The 16,744-nt window shown below is 43.9% G+C and overlaps 1 protein-coding gene and 1 long non-coding RNA gene across 2 annotated transcripts in view; both read left to right on the top strand.

Annotated features, from left to right (window-relative positions):
* Positions 1-16,744, top strand: part of LOC135384563 (serine protease 27-like) — a 79,311-nt gene that overhangs the window by 10,592 nt on the left and 51,975 nt on the right. The window lies entirely within an intron of this gene.
* LOC135385329 (uncharacterized) lies at positions 9,011-10,663 on the top strand. Its single transcript, XR_010420388.1, has 3 exons — positions 9,011-9,483; positions 9,653-9,791; positions 10,472-10,663. It is a non-coding gene; the product is annotated as an uncharacterized LOC135385329 (long non-coding RNA).

The raw sequence follows: 16,744 nt of genomic DNA, 5'->3' as shown, positions 1-16,744 counted from the left end.
AGTTACCGCAGATAAAGCGAACTGCTCTCCTCTGTATGTTTTCAATAGAATCTACAAGTACGCTCAGACCTGGATCCCAGACCGAGGCTGCGTATTCAAGTTTGGGCCTAACGACAGATTTATAGAGCGTTAGCTTGAGGTCCAGTGGTGCTTGACTAAAATTACGTCTGACGTAACCAAGAGTACGATGGGCATTATTTGTTATATAATTAATGTGAGCATGCCATGAGAGGTCACTAGTGATAAGGACCCCCAAGTACTTATAACACTGAACTTGCTCAAGTGGGACGTTCTCTAGTAGATACAGAGGATGACGTTCGAAGTTCCGAGAAATTCGCATGTGCTTGCACTTACCGATATTAAGTTCCATATGCCATGTCTTGCACCATGTTATTATGTTATCTAGATCTGATTGTAATAGGGTAATATCTGAGATGTGAGAAACTTTCCTGTAAACGACACAGTCGTCTGCGAATAAGCGAACAGATGAAGACAGTACAGATTGCGGCATGTCGTTAATATAGATTAGGAAGAGAAGGGGACCGAGGACTGAACCTTGTGGCACACCGGATAGTACAGATGTTAAGCTAGAATTCGTGTCGTTAACTGTGACATATTGGCTGCGGTCAAGCAAAAAAGAATGAATCCAAGATAGGACGTATGTGTCAATATTGAGTGTACTTAGTTTATGAAGTAGTAATCTGTGAGAAACCTTGTCGAATGCTTTAGAGAAATCAAGAAAAATACAGTCAGTCTGGAATCCACTGTCAAGGTTCGAACTCAAGTCGTGTACAAAACATACGAGCTGAGTTTCACAGGAAAATGATTTACGAAACCCATGTTGGCTGTCATGAAAAAAAGAGTTAGAATCAAGAAACTGAAATAAATGTGTACATATGATATGCTCCATAACCTTGCAAGGAATGCTAGTTAATGAGATGGGAGAGCTTTTATCACCGTGCTTATGAAGGGGAACTACCTTCCCAACTTTCCAGTCGTTAGGCAACAATCCTTGTTCAAGAGACTGCTTGAAAATCATTGACAGAATAAGCGATGAATAACATGACGTATTCTTTAAGAATTTAGATGTTATGAAGTCAGTACCACAACTGGATGAGATCTTCAGAGAGTCAATAATACTTTCAACACCACGACAGTCAAATACAATTGGGTCCATAGGAATGTAATTGGTAGGTAGCAGGGGGGGATAAGAAAATACAGTGGAGCTAGAGAAGGAGCTTACAAAAGCATTATTGAATGCCTCAGCACACTGAGAATTAGTTAAGTCATCACCGGATGAGTTACGCAGAGCAATGAAAGAGTCCCGATTTTTGTCTTTATTGACAAGATTCCAAAATTGACGTGGATTAGTCCTAAGCATGTGGGGAAGAGACAAGCTGTAAAAACGGGATTTAACTTCTTCCGCAGCCTTCTTATATTCTGAGGCAGCCGCATGGTATCTACCCCACTTGAGGACGTCCTGAGTAAATTTTGCGGCGCGGAAAAGTCGCTTCTTTTTACTGCAAAGCCTTCGGAGCGCTGTATTGTACCAAGGGGAGCGTGACTGACAGGATAGTCTCACGCGAGGTATGTACCTCTCGACGAGTACAGCAACTTTGTTTTTAAAAAGTGTCCAATTACATTCCACAGAACGAGAGTAAAAGTCGTGCACAAAGGAGTCCAAAAAAGAGCATAACTCGCTATTAATTGTGGTGAAATCCGCTTTCTTGTAATTCCTTATATATTTAATTCTTTTCTGCGACTGTGGCGCTGGGAAATTAAGGTAGAAGTGAATGATTGAATGATCACTTAGCCCAGGTACAATGGTTATATCTGAAACGATGTCGGGTTCTGTGGTCAGAACAAGGTCTAGTGTATTTGCACAAGAAGTTGTAATCCTTGTTGGGCCATCAATCAGCTGATAAAGATTGAAATCTCTGCAAACATTAACAAACGCGTCACATTCGCGAGACATTGGGGAAATTTCTATATGAGGATGCCAGGTAATATAGGGATAGTTAAAATCGCCCACTAACAAAACTGCATATGTAGGAAATCTGTTTACAACAATGTTGAGAGCGTCATGCAAATCATCCACAAATGATGAGCAAGATGAAGGAGACCGATAACAGATGCCAAGGATGAGACGCTTGAAATTGGAAGTTACACATACCCATAATATTTCAAGATTGGTAGGGATGTTCACAACAGAGGATGAGATTTTATCAGATATCGCGATTAGGACGCCTCCACCTGCCCTGTGACCTCGGTCTGCACGATACACTATAAAATTTTTACAACATTGAAACAACTCATGGTTGGACACTTTTGCTGAAAGCCAAGTTTCAGTGAGCAAAACAATGTCAGCTTCACAGGAATCTATAAAGGAACACAATTCACCGCGATGTTTCCAAAGTGATCTAATGTTAGTGTACATAACAGAAAATTTTTTAGGAACAGAGGTGCTCAAAGGTGGCAAAAATTGCTATGCAGAAGAGGCACTGGCGTTCGTTGCAGAACGGGTGGTGGGTGGCGAGTATTGTGGGTTGGAGTGAGTACGAGAATGTGGCGTGTGGTTTGTATTAGAACCACTAGAGGTCGAGGCAAACACATGGGTACTGACCTCACGAACGGCACTCGCATGGACATCATATTGGTAACACTTGTTATTAACGTATAGCCTATTGTAACGAAGTCTGAATGGTAGACCAGTCTGTTTACCGTATTCTATTAACTTCTTTCTCGCGAGCCGTGTAGACTCACAGAAATCTTCAGAAACCGTAAAGCCACTCGTTCTAATTGTTGCTCTGGCTTGAAAAACAAGTTCGCGACTTTTAAATGTTGAAAACTTTGCTATAATGGGGCGCGATTTCGCTGAGTGAAAGGAGCCAAGTCTGTGTACGCGTTCGAAGGCCTCGGGAGTAAGCGATAGACCTATCTTTTCGTTTAGCACCGCGATCAATTTATCTTCAGTTTGCTTCCATGTTTCCGATTCCATATCAACAATACCGTGGAAAATAAGATTTTCCCGCCTCGAACGATCCTCAAGGTCATTGAGACGTGAGCGTAGTTGTGCGTTTTGCTGTTTCAACACGTGGAATTCATCCTGAATATTATTAAGACAGGATGCCGTCTTCTCAACAGTAGACAACCTAACGCTTAGATCGCTGATCTGGGTGCTTATTTCAGTTTGCGTTTTTTGAATGGTCGACACTGCTCCTAAGAGTTGAGCTTGACCAGACTCAAAAGCGCTCGACCGTGAGCTAAGATCTTTTAACATATCAAAGATAGAGTCAAGCTTAGACTGCGGGTCATGCTTATTGGGTCCTGGATTAAGTTCTACATCACCAGAAACCAGAAGTGTTGTGCGCATGTAGTCATATGGTGTATTCAACAGGCAAGCTAAGGCATTGTACATGGCAACAAGGTAATCACATATTGAGCATACGACAAGTGGGCAAGGCAGCTCCAACAAAAACAAATTACTAGACTTCCTCGCAAACAAGGAGTAGTTATTTCTCACCTGTGTGAAGAGTAGGAAGTGGTTTAGTGATATCCACATTGTAGAGCTGCGATGCCCACTGACGTGTCCCGAAAAGCCCGCGCTTTTAACGAACAAGCGAGAGAGGGATGTATCCAAGGTTGCTCGACGCTCAGAAGCAGCGCTGCCGAATGAGGTGCACGACAGCTTAGTTGATGGAATCCAGTTGGGGAATGCACTGTGAGTCGGCTCGGTTGATGATATCCCGTGGGGTGGAACCTCGATTGCGAGCGGAGTTTTCCATAGCACCAACTGTGTGAAGAGTAGGAAGTGGTTTAGTGATATCCACATTGTAGAGCTGCGATGCCCACTCACGCTTAGAAAGGGAGTAGTACGGGGTGCTCGTAGTACAGAGAGATGGTAAGCCACCATTTGCCGAATAAGAGCCCGATGTACCGTAAGTATAGGGACTCCGTTGACATTCCCCAACGGGGGCCCGACAGACGACGAAGGACGTTGACCCGTGCCTCAGACTGCTCCTGAAGTTGTTTTATGTCAGCAGACCATGATAACTGTGCGTCAACGACGACTCCTAAGAAGCGGTGATGAGAGAAGTGTTAGTGTGCGCTACATGGACTACATCTCCTACTACAGTATACACAAACCGATTCTCTGTATCGCTAGGATTGAAGACCACCTAGACAAAGAGGAGTCGTCCGAGTGGTCATGTACGGTGACACGTTTTGGTTCATGGCCTTAGGAGTAAATCCCGAGTTTGAGCACATCGGAGGTTCTCAACAATAACGCTTAGGAAAACATGATAAGCCAATCGCGTCAATTCCTTTGAAGTGGCTTACATCACGTTGTTGTTCTTTAATTTGGCAGCTTTCTTTATCGTATCGTTTTTCTAGAGTGCTGCCGACATGGAGGTATAAAAAGAGAGGAGGGGACAAGGCAGCTGAAACCTGAAGCCGATTCTGTCGCCCACCTGCTCCCCGTCGGCCATATTGTCAGGACAATCGGAATGTTTCGGTTTTTTTACACACGGTGACCGAACGTGCTTACACAATTATGAGCAGAGAGATGGTGCAAGAGTTTATCTACACCTTCGCTCTCGCGTCATCTTATACGGAGTGGAGGCGTCGCTCCGTTTGACTGCAAGTTATTTCAGCAGCATATAGCAGTATTTTCTATCCCGTTCAGCCGTTCAAGTCACGAATATGGTGACTTGTGCGGTTGAGTGCTGCAAGAACCGGACGGGCAGCAAAGAGAGCGGTGTCACATTTCACGAGTAAGTATAACATCACTTTCACTTGCGTTTTCGTAGTGCGTTCTCGGCTTTATTGACCGTCAACTGCTTGTGTTTTGCCTTTGGCGATGATAGCTTTCCCAGCAATCCGTCGTTGCGGTCTGCATGGACTTGTGCACTGCAAAGGGGCAATTGGACGCCTTCAAAGTGGAGCACTGTGTGCAAGAAGCATTCCAAGGAGGGGGATGTTGACCGCACTTCACTGAATCGGATTCTATTACGTGAAAACGCGGTGCCGTGCCCATTTCTTCCCAGAGAACAGGTGCTCATTTTCGGAGAGTACTTGTGTATGTTTTGCAGTACCTTATATGTATATATTCGTAGGATCCAATCATGCCAACTTCAGAATCCGAGGGCACGGCAAATCAAAGTGAAGACAGCCATGTAGAGGAGACAGTTGTTGGTCTGGAAGTTCCCATGGTGGGTACAAGCACAAACTGTACGGGGATAACAGACCCCATTCAGCAAATATTGGAGTCATCTCATGTGAATGATATTGCTATGTAGGAGCAGGAAGCAGCTGTGCAGCCCGCACTAGGGAGCTACAGTCTTGACAGTGCGACTGAAGAGGTGAAGCGCAATTTTTTATGGCATATTATCTTGTGAGCATGGAAGGTTCTATTTCTTGTGATGCAGGCTACGACGACACAGCATTTCAATGTATCAGAATCCGAATCAGTCAATGAGGAGCTACGTATGCACATGTACAGATACATTTTTCCTAATCCTACATGTTTCTAATAATTTTTTTTTTATGTGTTTGCATGTGCCTTTCTACTTCCTTGACTAATTATATATGTGTATGGCAAGCCAGCACTGGGTTTGACTTTGAATCAGTATAACTCTGTACCTCCCGTTGTTGCTCACCAACTTCCACTGGAGCACCTGAACTCAGCGTACTCTCAACGACTCCCTGTGTACACTGATGGATCAGTGTCTCAAGGCGGATCAACTGCAGTCTTTTATATCCCACATGAAAACCTTGAAGTGGCGCACAAGCTCCCGTACGAAACGTCATCTATCGAGTCCGAGCCCTTCGCCATACTGACTGCGTTGAACCACATGGCGGGATCAGCGCCTGGCGCTTGGGTTGTGTTCACGTACAGCGAGGTGGCGCTAGAAGTTCTAGCAAATTATTGTTCCAGAAGAATCGGCGACCTAGACACCATGATAGTCGCAACACACTTCCACACAACCGACTTCTATCTTCGGGTCATAGCCTGTGTCTCCAATGGGTACCCAGTCACACCGGCCTGCACGGAAACACCCGCGCAGACCCCTTAGCATGTCTTGCACATGGGGACGGCACCTCCAATAACTGTCTCCTACCACTTTCAGCCTCATCGTGTCGGTTACAGACACAGCGGCTCCGTCATAACGGCACTCGGCAGTTTCAAGAGGAGGCTGTCCGAATGAACGACCATCTCCGGTCTATCGACCCGTCGATGGATTTCGTTGCCACACACCACTGCTCGCGTCAAGAAGCGTCCATTATACACCGACTACGACTTAATGCCGCCTAATCCGTATGTGTACGGATTAGGCGGCATTAAGTCTCTCTAGTTCTCTGTAAAATCGGGCTTCTCCAGTCGCCCAAATGCCCTACTTGTGCTGTTGAAGCTGATATTCCACACTTTCTCCTCGACTGTCACAGATTCGACACCACTCGAGCCACGCTGAGACGACGCCTACTCGAGCTGCGGTGCACGGACTTTTCCCTGGCCACTCTACTCGGCCCAGTACGACATCACACACAGCGGTCTGTGACCAAAGCAGTTTTGACTTTCTTGAGCGATTCAGGTCTTATGAACAACCTGTGAACTCCAGTCGTGCAATCTCATTCTTCAGTGCGCCCCACTCTCACCCTCAACGCATTAACCTCATGCTTTCCTTTAAAAGTCATCTTCTGTGATCCATCTCATCATACTTTCACAGTTTGTTCGTAATCTTTTTTTGTCATCTTTGTCTTTAATCTACCTCATCCTTCTTTCATCCTTTGTAAGTTTATCCTTTATTTCCTAATTAATTTTCTTCTCTTTTTATTAATTTCTTATTTCTTAATTTTCTTTCTTTCTTTATTTCTTATTCCTTCATATTTCTTTCTTTCCGGAATAGCAAGCCGACGTCCCGTTTGGCTGACCTTTCCCCCGTTTTTTTTCCTTTTCGTCTAATAAATATACCGCCCCCCCCCCCCCATGAGCAAGCGCGGGAATGGAATTGGTTTAGGCAGGTTTTTTTTTTGCGTGCAACCCCCACACATAATCCCCGACTCAAGTCGTGCCGTCTCATTCTTCAGTGCCCCACTCTTAACGCCACGCATTAACCTCATGTGTTTTTTTTTTGTTTTTTTAAGTCATCTTTTTTCTGTAATCCATCTCATCCTTATTTCACCGTGGTTCGTTTAATTCCTCGTTATTCTCTTTTTTATTTATTTTATTATTCTTTCATTTATTTTTCTATCTTGTTTTCTTTTCGGAATAGCAAGCCGGCGTCCCGTTTGGCTGACCTTTCCCATTTCTTTTCCTTTGTTCGAATAAATATACCCCCCCCCCCCCCCCCAGTAGTGCCAACAGTGCAAGCTGCAAGTTCTGTAAGTTCTGCAAGTCACATGTTACATATCAGCTGTAAATTTGTTCACAGCCTAACGTTGCACATTTTAATATGCTGTGCCAATTATTTTTTCAGCAGGCTGGCACTCTACTGATGACTATCAGCTTCCTGACTGAGTCGTCACAAGATGTCTTCGAAATGGTATAGAATGGTATATATATATATATATATATATATATATATATATATATATATATATATATATATATAATGCAGGGAAAAAAAACCGTTAAATAAACAAGTAGATGACACTAGACGTGTTTGTTATTCAAAATTACATATTAAGATGGCTTCTATGGCTACACGCAGTGAAACAGATACTCAAGGAACGATGCGACAGCACCAGAGGACACGTGTTTCGCCGTGTTTGCGGCTCGTCAGCTCTGGGTAGCTGCGCATCGTGCGCAGCTACCCAGAGCTGTGAGGCATCATGCGACAGTTCGGCAATTATGTCATTCACAAGCCAGGACGAGGTACGGTAAGTTCGAAGGAACAAAATAAAGTAATTCTATAATTGCAGAACCAGGCACAGTAACAGATTATACACTTTTTGTATATTATCTGACTGGTGCCCAGGTGATGCGGGCGAAGGACTACCATGTTAAAAATCAGTGAAAAACCTTCAAAATAACTTTCTCTCCCATTTTATAACAGGACACTATGGATTCCAGTATGGAGTATTTAGCAGTAGCAGGTAGCAGCGCACAGTCTTCAGCAGTAAGTACACGCAAATGTCAACAACATGATTTGGTGTGGCCCACATTTTGCAAACTTACTAACATCTGCATAACTGATCATCTCCAATCAGGGCGAGCACTCAGTTTGTTGATGATACGTAAGGGCTACTTGGGAGCGTAAAACGGGAGAGCACCCTGGGGGAAACACGGAGTGTCTGTCCTATAGTCTCTAGTGTTTCGTCCTTCTTTACAATCCCAAGTTGACCTTATGATCAGCTCTGCATCGTATGTAGAAAGAAGAGAGGTGAGTTTGGGCATAAACAAATTGTGGCAAATGAAATACCTTGAAAGCATGTAAGGTTACTGCTATTTATGCTTTCAGTGTAAAAATGTATTGCCATTGCTACCAAGTCAAACATAATAAAAATGATTATGAAATGAAAGACTTGCATGTGTGATTCCTTCTAACAACTGGCACCAATGAAATGAAATCAAAGAATGAATCAAAATCCCCAATATATAAATCAGCCAAGGTACTTCTGTACCCTTTGAAAGCGATAGACCAATATTCTGCAGGTATGGCATCAATAATTGTATGTATGGTGCAGATGACACCCAAGTAGGACACTCCTGAGGAAGCACAATTAAGGAAACAAGTTAAAGCTCAGCTACGCCGATTTTCGAGTGTTACAGAATGGAATGGTACTCACACGATGTGTTCATAAGGGAACACTGATTATGTATGCAAAATAGTTATCCCAGACTCCTCACGGTTTTCCGAAAAAGTGAATTTTTAGTTTCACTGACATCTCGTCTTGTGGCCCGCAAACCCTGTGTCGACGACACATTGGTGGTCTGCCCGCGCTCCGGCTTGGCATGACTTTTGGCTTGGTTTCTTCCGCCAAGCCGGCCAGTTTCTTCTGCCGAGCCGCCTGCTGCGCAGATTCACATTGGGGAAGTGATAAACAGTTGGCTATTAGAGCGCCAGTATATTTCTGGACTTCACTAAACCCACGAGGAACGTGAGTTTTGCTTCCTTCGACTGCATAGCATTTGCTAGGCCAGTACAGTCTTCCTGGTGTGATTCGTGTTCTGTGCTGCGTGCCGAGAATGCGTGAGCGTTTTGCTCCCGTCTGCAAGAACACTTCAGCATGCAGTTCCAACGTTTCAAACCACAATTCTCCGAAAGGCGAAAGAGAAATCTATTGACTGCAACAATCGGTTACAACTCCGACTGGGTGCCACCTTCGAAACAGCGATTTGATCTGTTCATCTGGCTCGTACGAATGTTACGGAAGCGATGCGCAACTTGTTTCACAAGAAGCCGAAGATGTCTCGTCCGGGATGCTGTGCCAACCTTATCTGCAGCAGGAGATTACAGGGGCAGGATTAGGCAGCAGATAAAGGTAAGACGCGTAATGTTAGACAAGTCATTCATGCGGTGCAAATTGCATCACGTAGAAGAGAAAAATACGCTATCTGTCAGTTACTGCTTCATCCTTTAGAGATTACGCCCCAGCGGGTGTATTCTCAGTACAGATTTGGAATTGCCTTATTTGTTAAATGATTTCGCAGGCATTCTGGCACCACCGAAAAGCTTGCACTCCACGTCTCAACTATCACCGTCTGGGTTTCAAGCTGAAGGCTGTCACCAGTGCCAACCAGTCGCCCCTTCAAAGTTCATCTGTTTTTGTTGACGGAACAGTAACACCTGGTACTGAGACATTTCATTTTCTGATTAATCAACTGCATTCCATCACTTGTGCTCGACTTCTTGTGTTCGTATACCCTCGCTGTTGCTCGCTAGCTTAGAGCAACCATGCCTGAGGTGTCAGCGCTTTCAGAGTACATTTAAGCAGTATCATCGTATCATATGCACGGCAGCACATCTTGTGTATTTTGAGTAACGTATAAATTCAATGTTGGCTCAGCTGTTGTATTTTGGTCACAAATAAGGTGTTCTTCCAGATTGCTCAAGGGCATTTCTAGCAGCTTCATGTGTGCAACAGCACATACTTTTTCTCAGTTTTGACTAAGATAAATCGAAATCTTCCTATTGATGTCTTTCGGTCATAAATTATGTTTTTCGAGACATTCAAACAGCATCATGTGTGCAACAGTACATACTTTTTCTCAGGTGAAGTAAGGTAAATCTGTCCGCCGTGGTGTTCTGCCAGTGCAGCAGAAGCTTTTGTTGCATTCAAGTGGTATCATGTATACAAAAACTTGTTTTATGCCTTTCTGTAGCTGCTGTACTAATATTGTGAGTGCAGAGACATTCCTGCAGAACATATCGGAGCATCTTGTGTGCTATTGTTTGTATCATCTGCAGCAGTATATTGATAATGTTAATTATTCTATGACTTCAGTTAACATTTACATTCTTACTTCCAGGTAAACCTGTCACGCAGATGCCCTACCCCTTGGTATGCATAGTTCAAGATTGTACCGAAACAATCCACCTGGAGCATTATTCTTCAATTGGCAGTGGCATTACTATCACAACACACCACATACTGCAGTCTATGGTGCGTGTACAATGCATCAAACCTATTCTCAGGTACAGGCCAGCTGGTACGCAATTACAACATGAAACATTTGACACAGAGACCGTAAAGTCATGCCTTTTCCTCCGCGCCTCGGGTTTCATGTTATTATACTCACATGCAGCTCAATTCGCCTGTGCTGTGCAGCATGAGCAAAAGCATATATTGTTTGTGGTCACATGACACGGAACATAAATACAGTGAAACCTTCCTATGTTGGACACCCACGGTGCAGCCGAAGCGTCTCCTACTTATAGAGGTGTCCGAGTTACAGAATGTGACGGCAACAAAAAATGGAAGAGATCACAGCTGTGAGAAATGTCCCCCTTCTTCAATTTAAAGTCCTTAGTGGTACCTGGTGGTGGTGCCTGGTAGTGGTACCTCTACCCACTCTTCACTGATAATTATTACTGATTTTAGTATATTCAATTCCGTTCAGATTCTACTCAATGGCATTACCTCTGGAGCTTTTCGAGCAGCAAGGACTTTTCTCTGAAGCGTCAGCCCACTTCTCATAGCTTTGGTGCAGACAAACTGAAGACAAGTGCTCACATAAAGAATTACAATGTAGACTGACAGCACTTGTTTTTCGACTCTAAAAACTAAAGCAACAAAATGCTGAGACCAGTATAGGGGAAAAAAGGGGTAAAAGTCAAGGCCACTGGCTCATTTTGGGTCTTTTTGGTGCAAAGGTGGGCCGATATTGAGGTAATTTGGCGAGGGTTTTGTCCGACTTTGCAGAGAAAACCCTATCCTACTTCCAAGATAGGGAGGTGTCCGACATAGAGAGTGTCGTCCCCATGTAGTTTCAATAGGAGCCTGCCCGTGCAATGAAATCATGGGGAGTTGTCCGAAGTAGGGAGGTGTCCGGCTTTGGAGGTTTTACTGTACTATAGAGCATTCTACATGTTGTAATCTAACAGTTGTTCACGTTTGGATATTTTAACCATGGCATTTACCGTGCATGCACCATACCATGTCCAAACACGAACAACTGCTAGAGAGCAGCATGTACTGTTTCCGTATAGCACTTATGGCTTGCGTCCTGTGATCGGAAACAGTGGTGTCTTTGTTCTGATACAACCAGTAAACTACAGTAAAGATTTAGAAATACTGTGTCATACCATAAAGCACTATGGGAAATGGCAGTTTGAAAAACTGGAGAAGACTGTCATTAGAATGGGGGACATGTTCTACGGTGACATTTTTTACAGTGTGTGCTGTACCACGTAATGCACTGCAGGCCTACCACAGTATGGTAACGCTCTGAATACTGATTTGCTCAAAAAAGGAATGTGTGTGTTTCTTGTACTAACTTCCCCTTATGCAAGGTTGTAGAAAAACGTTTTCAGCTAATGGGGAGGGAGAGGACATCATTCTGGAGTCTCGTTGACCTACAATGTGTCGTGTGTGAAGGTCATTTTGAAGAGTGTAGGTGGTACAAGACTGTGTTCCCACATTCTTGGCAATGTTGACTAATAACCATAATAAAGTAGAGGGTACATTTGTTGCTTCATATATTTGTGTCAAGGCAAAGTATGTAGAGATACATCTGTCTCAACATGCAGGTGACAAAACTGCTTTTTATGCCTAAACTATGACAAATAGTTGTCTGTTCAGCACCACTAATCATGTGCCGCCCTCCATGACATGTCTGTGACATTCCAAAGTGATTAACATGTCCCATAGATGTGTGCAATGCTGAAGAAGACTGCGTACCTTCTATGGATTCTTGATTCAAGAAAAGTACTGTGTGATTTGCTAACAGCGCCTGGCTGTACCTTCACAATTCTGCATAAAAATATGTAAAGCTTGCCGAAGGAAACATCATGAAGGTCCATAGCGAAAAATCCTGAGACGAGGGATAGGAAGGGACATACACAATGTCTCAACATAGCGTGTTTATGTCCCTTCTTGTATCTCCTCTTCAGGTCTCGCCATCATGGACACTATCACCAGCTCGCTTGCTGTTGAACCGTTCTTTCAACGATAAGGGTCACTTTCATGGACTGGATGGCAGCCAACATGCTGTCAATAAAAAGAATAATGGAAGGAGCTCAATATGATCCTTAGGCTGTGCGTGGTCACTGCTTTCTGACAAATGGTGACTTAGAATTTCAGGACAGTGCCTGCAGTGGTATTCTTGTGTTCCCACCCTTGACGCCCATTGTGTGTCATCGGTCACCTGTAATCTGCTAATATGCACATAGCTAAAACAAAGTATATTTGTATTTCTTTGAATACAGTTGGTACAGCACATTGTTTTTTACATGTTCTTTGGAAAATATAAATAAAAAATACTCTACTCTGCAAGTCTCCTGTCAGCTCTACAGAGCAGCTTCGAATTTCACTAGAAGCCACGTGTGAAACCTAGACCAAACTAGTGGTGAAGGTCCATATAGGTCATAGATAGATAGTATTATTATTATTAGATCATAGGTCCGGCTTAGGTCCTGGTTGGTAGCAACGCATTTGAATCTTATTAAAAATTTGTGCAGGAGGTGACCAACATAACTAAATACACGAACTGACTCTCACAAATTTTGTGGTGTTATACTTTTGAAGCAACATTAATATGCCGCAGTGGTCTTTTCTCCTTTGTTCCTTTTAACCTAGAAATATTAGGTCTTCGGCATCACCAGCCTTAGTTGCTGAGCATGCAGTTATTTACGTTGAGCGCTGGAGTTTCATATTTGTTTCTCTGGACAAGCAAGCCCGCTTCCCCATTTTGATAAGAGTATTTCAGCTTTGACAGGGCATTTGTGGACAAGGAAAACATTTGGACTATTGTGTATTTTGCTATGAAGTGCACCATACAAGGCAGGGAACACCATCAACCATTTCCACCAAGGTTATTAAATTTGTGATAAAGTACATATACCTTTTGTCACTGACTAATTTGGTGGCAAAGTTACTTGAGTGGCAGTTGTGCAATTTTAAGCACATGTTTAAAAAAAAATAGGATATGGGAAGTGCTGACTGGTTGAACATGTGGAGTACCCAATATAATAATTGGGGGTTTACGTCGCGAGACAACTGAGTGTGGAATACACAGCACAGTGTAATGTTCCTTATTCTGGCAATGTTAGCATGGTTCAAGAGGTGGGAAATGTTGCACTACCCTTAATAACATCTGTTGGGCCCAGCAAACAGGATACACATACCCTGATCTGAAGACACTATGCCTAACTCAAAAGCAATATGAGATCGACCCATACGCCTTTATTTCCGAAACTATTATGAATGAAATATGGCCTGTGTGGTATAGAACAATGCGCACACTCAAGTAAACATGCAAAAAATACGTATAAGGTCTCTCGACCTACATGCCGCGATGCGCTCTACGAGATAAACGACACACTACAAAACTACATCCAACACTTTTTGTGCGGGGCAATGAGCACTTTCATATAACCGACGAATGGTTCAACGAATGCAGTTCGAGTGGTCACGATACATTCCTACGTCGTTCATTGCAGTCGCGCTATGATGCTGCACAATATATGTATCTCGTGTAACAAGCCTGGCAATCGCACGATGTGCATGGGCAGAAATACGGCCTTCTTTCTCTGAAGACCAGTCCTCTGCAGGTATATGCTCAAACAATCACCAAGTCTCACGTTGGTGCTCAATCGCTCCCATTCCTGCACTTGTAGTAAAACCAGCAAACGGGTTGACGTGAATGGCAGGTGAACGGTTGAACTGCGAAGTTCTCGAGCACATAATCACAATTTCACGCCGAAAATGATGTTGAGGTGAATTCCCGGTTGTTGTTTCCATCGTTCAATAGTTCTCGGGATTACCTCGGACGAAACGCTCATCGTAGCCGGCGGCCATAACTGGATTTCCTCGCAAACGGGAGAAGACGGCAGGGAAGTCAGAGAAAGCCTCAGCTTTCATCCAATCAGACGCACGATTCTCTATCTACGTAGATGGAGCAGGTTTATCCCATCTACGTCACAAAAATGGCTGCGCCCATGGCTTGTTTTGGTTTCTTTGATGAATTAATTTTCGTAATAGGAAGACAAAATTGAGAAACGAAGGTGCGTTTCGGGGGCAGTTGGATGTGCTCGTTCTGAATATCACAACCGTTTCAACACATCGGGAAATCGGCGTAGCTGACCTTTAAGAGATATCCAGCTCGGCACACAGCAAGACAGCAGAAAATTAAGTTACTACAACAGTCAGTCCGGCGCCTTGAGAAAAGAAATGCAAGAATGCAAGACATTATAAAAGATAAGGGCTCAAAACATGATGCTGCAGGAAAATGTGGACATCTTACAAAATTTAGGCACTTCAAACAAAGATCTTCTGAAGAGACAGCTCGCAAAAAGCAAAGGCAAGCGTCTGCCAACAAAGTACTCCACGGAACTGCGATCATCTGCATTGACATTGCATTTCTTCTCGGCCAAGGTATATAACTATGTCCGCAAAAAATTCGACACTTGTCTGCCTCACCCACGCACACTGACAAAATGGTACCAGTCTGTGAATGGGAACCCTGGTTTTTCTGAAGAAGCCCACCGTGCCCTAAAAATTAAGGTTCAAGAAAATTCGCCATCTGGGTTCTCTACACTTTGCAGCCTCCTAGTGGACGAAATGGCCAAACGTAGGCATGTGGAATGTGATGGCCACATCTTTCATGGCTACATCAATGTCGGACCAAATACTGCCAATGATGACAGCCTACCAGTTGCAAAGGACGCATTTGTGCCAACGGTCGTTGCAATTAATGGCAGTCTGAAGCTACCCCTTGGCTATTTCTTTGTCGACGGCCATGTGGGAGAGCAACGCAAGAGCCTAATATTGCAGTGTCTGGGCCTCACACAAAGCTGGTGCCAAGATTATTTCACTGACATGTGATGGGACTCCTGCAAATATCACCATGCTGGAACGTCTTGGCTGCAACTTCAGCATTGGCACATTAAAAACAACCTTCCCCACCCAGAAACCGGGGACCCTGTTGCAGCTTTTCTGGATCCGTGCCACATGCTTAAGCTTTTGTAGACAATGAAGGGTACACTGTTCTCTGGTCTATGTAGAGAAGCCCCGTGAGGTACAACAAAGAAAGGGGCTTCACCTGGCAAATACGCTACGTGCTGCGCACTTAAGGTGGCAGAAGCAGCCAATGAGGGTAGGGTTGGCAGCACAACTTCTCAGTTCTTCAGTGGCTGATGCACTGGCTGAATGTAGGAGCATATTCAGTGAGGGCTATGGGGGTTCGAGACCAACTGAAAAGTTCCTCAGGATCATGAACAGTGCATTTGACATTTTAAACTTAAGAAACATGTACCAAAGGTTGTGGAAAAAAGCACTCTGTTCACAAAACATAAACAGTGTCAGAACAGTTGCTGGCCAGATCAGTACATATCTAAGCACACTTCGAAAGCATAAGAATGGACCGTTGCTAATCGGCACGAACAGGAAGACGGGATTCATTGGCAGCATAATATCATTGCAAAGCCTGTTGGCACTCTACAGTGAACTTGCTGAAAAGGCCAAAGTTCTCAAATTTCTCCCGGCGTATAAAATTACCCAAAATAACACCTGGAGGTCCTCTTCGGAGTGATACGCTCATTTGGAAGATGCAACAATAATCCTACTGCAAGACAATTCAGTGCCGCATTCAAGCGCATCATAGTATACACCGAGATTGAAAGTTCAACCAGAGGAAATTGCATTCCGCTTGATGACGTTGCCATAGTACATGTTAGCAGTGCACCACGGCCTGAGGAGCACTGCTCCACTACGTGACCTCATTCAAGACGACGACGACAATGACACTGAACTTGAAAGCACTAATGCCATAGAAGAGCCAGGTGGTCAAAATTATCCGCAGTCCTACCCTGCAGCACGTGCAACATGTCGCCACACTGCGCAGACAAACCTTACGTGTTACATCACGGTACCATTACCATTATTATTATTACCATGACTATTTGCCTGATCCAGGTGCAATTTCTGAATTTTGTAGCAGGGCAGTTGCATACATTGGAGGATTTGTCGTCCGGGGTCTTCAACGCACTTGAAATGTGTAACATGCATTGATGCATTGTCAATAACACTATCTGCACAGCATACGTGCTCCCTCACAAGAATAAAATCACTTGGTGGTCTCTTG

The sequence above is a fragment of the Ornithodoros turicata genome, chromosome 2 (genome assembly GCF_037126465.1).
Source record: "Ornithodoros turicata isolate Travis chromosome 2, ASM3712646v1, whole genome shotgun sequence".
Taxonomy (NCBI): domain Eukaryota; kingdom Metazoa; phylum Arthropoda; class Arachnida; order Ixodida; family Argasidae; genus Ornithodoros; species Ornithodoros turicata.
The sequence above is the reverse complement of the archived record's forward strand: the minus strand, read 5'-3'. Positions and strand labels throughout refer to the sequence as shown.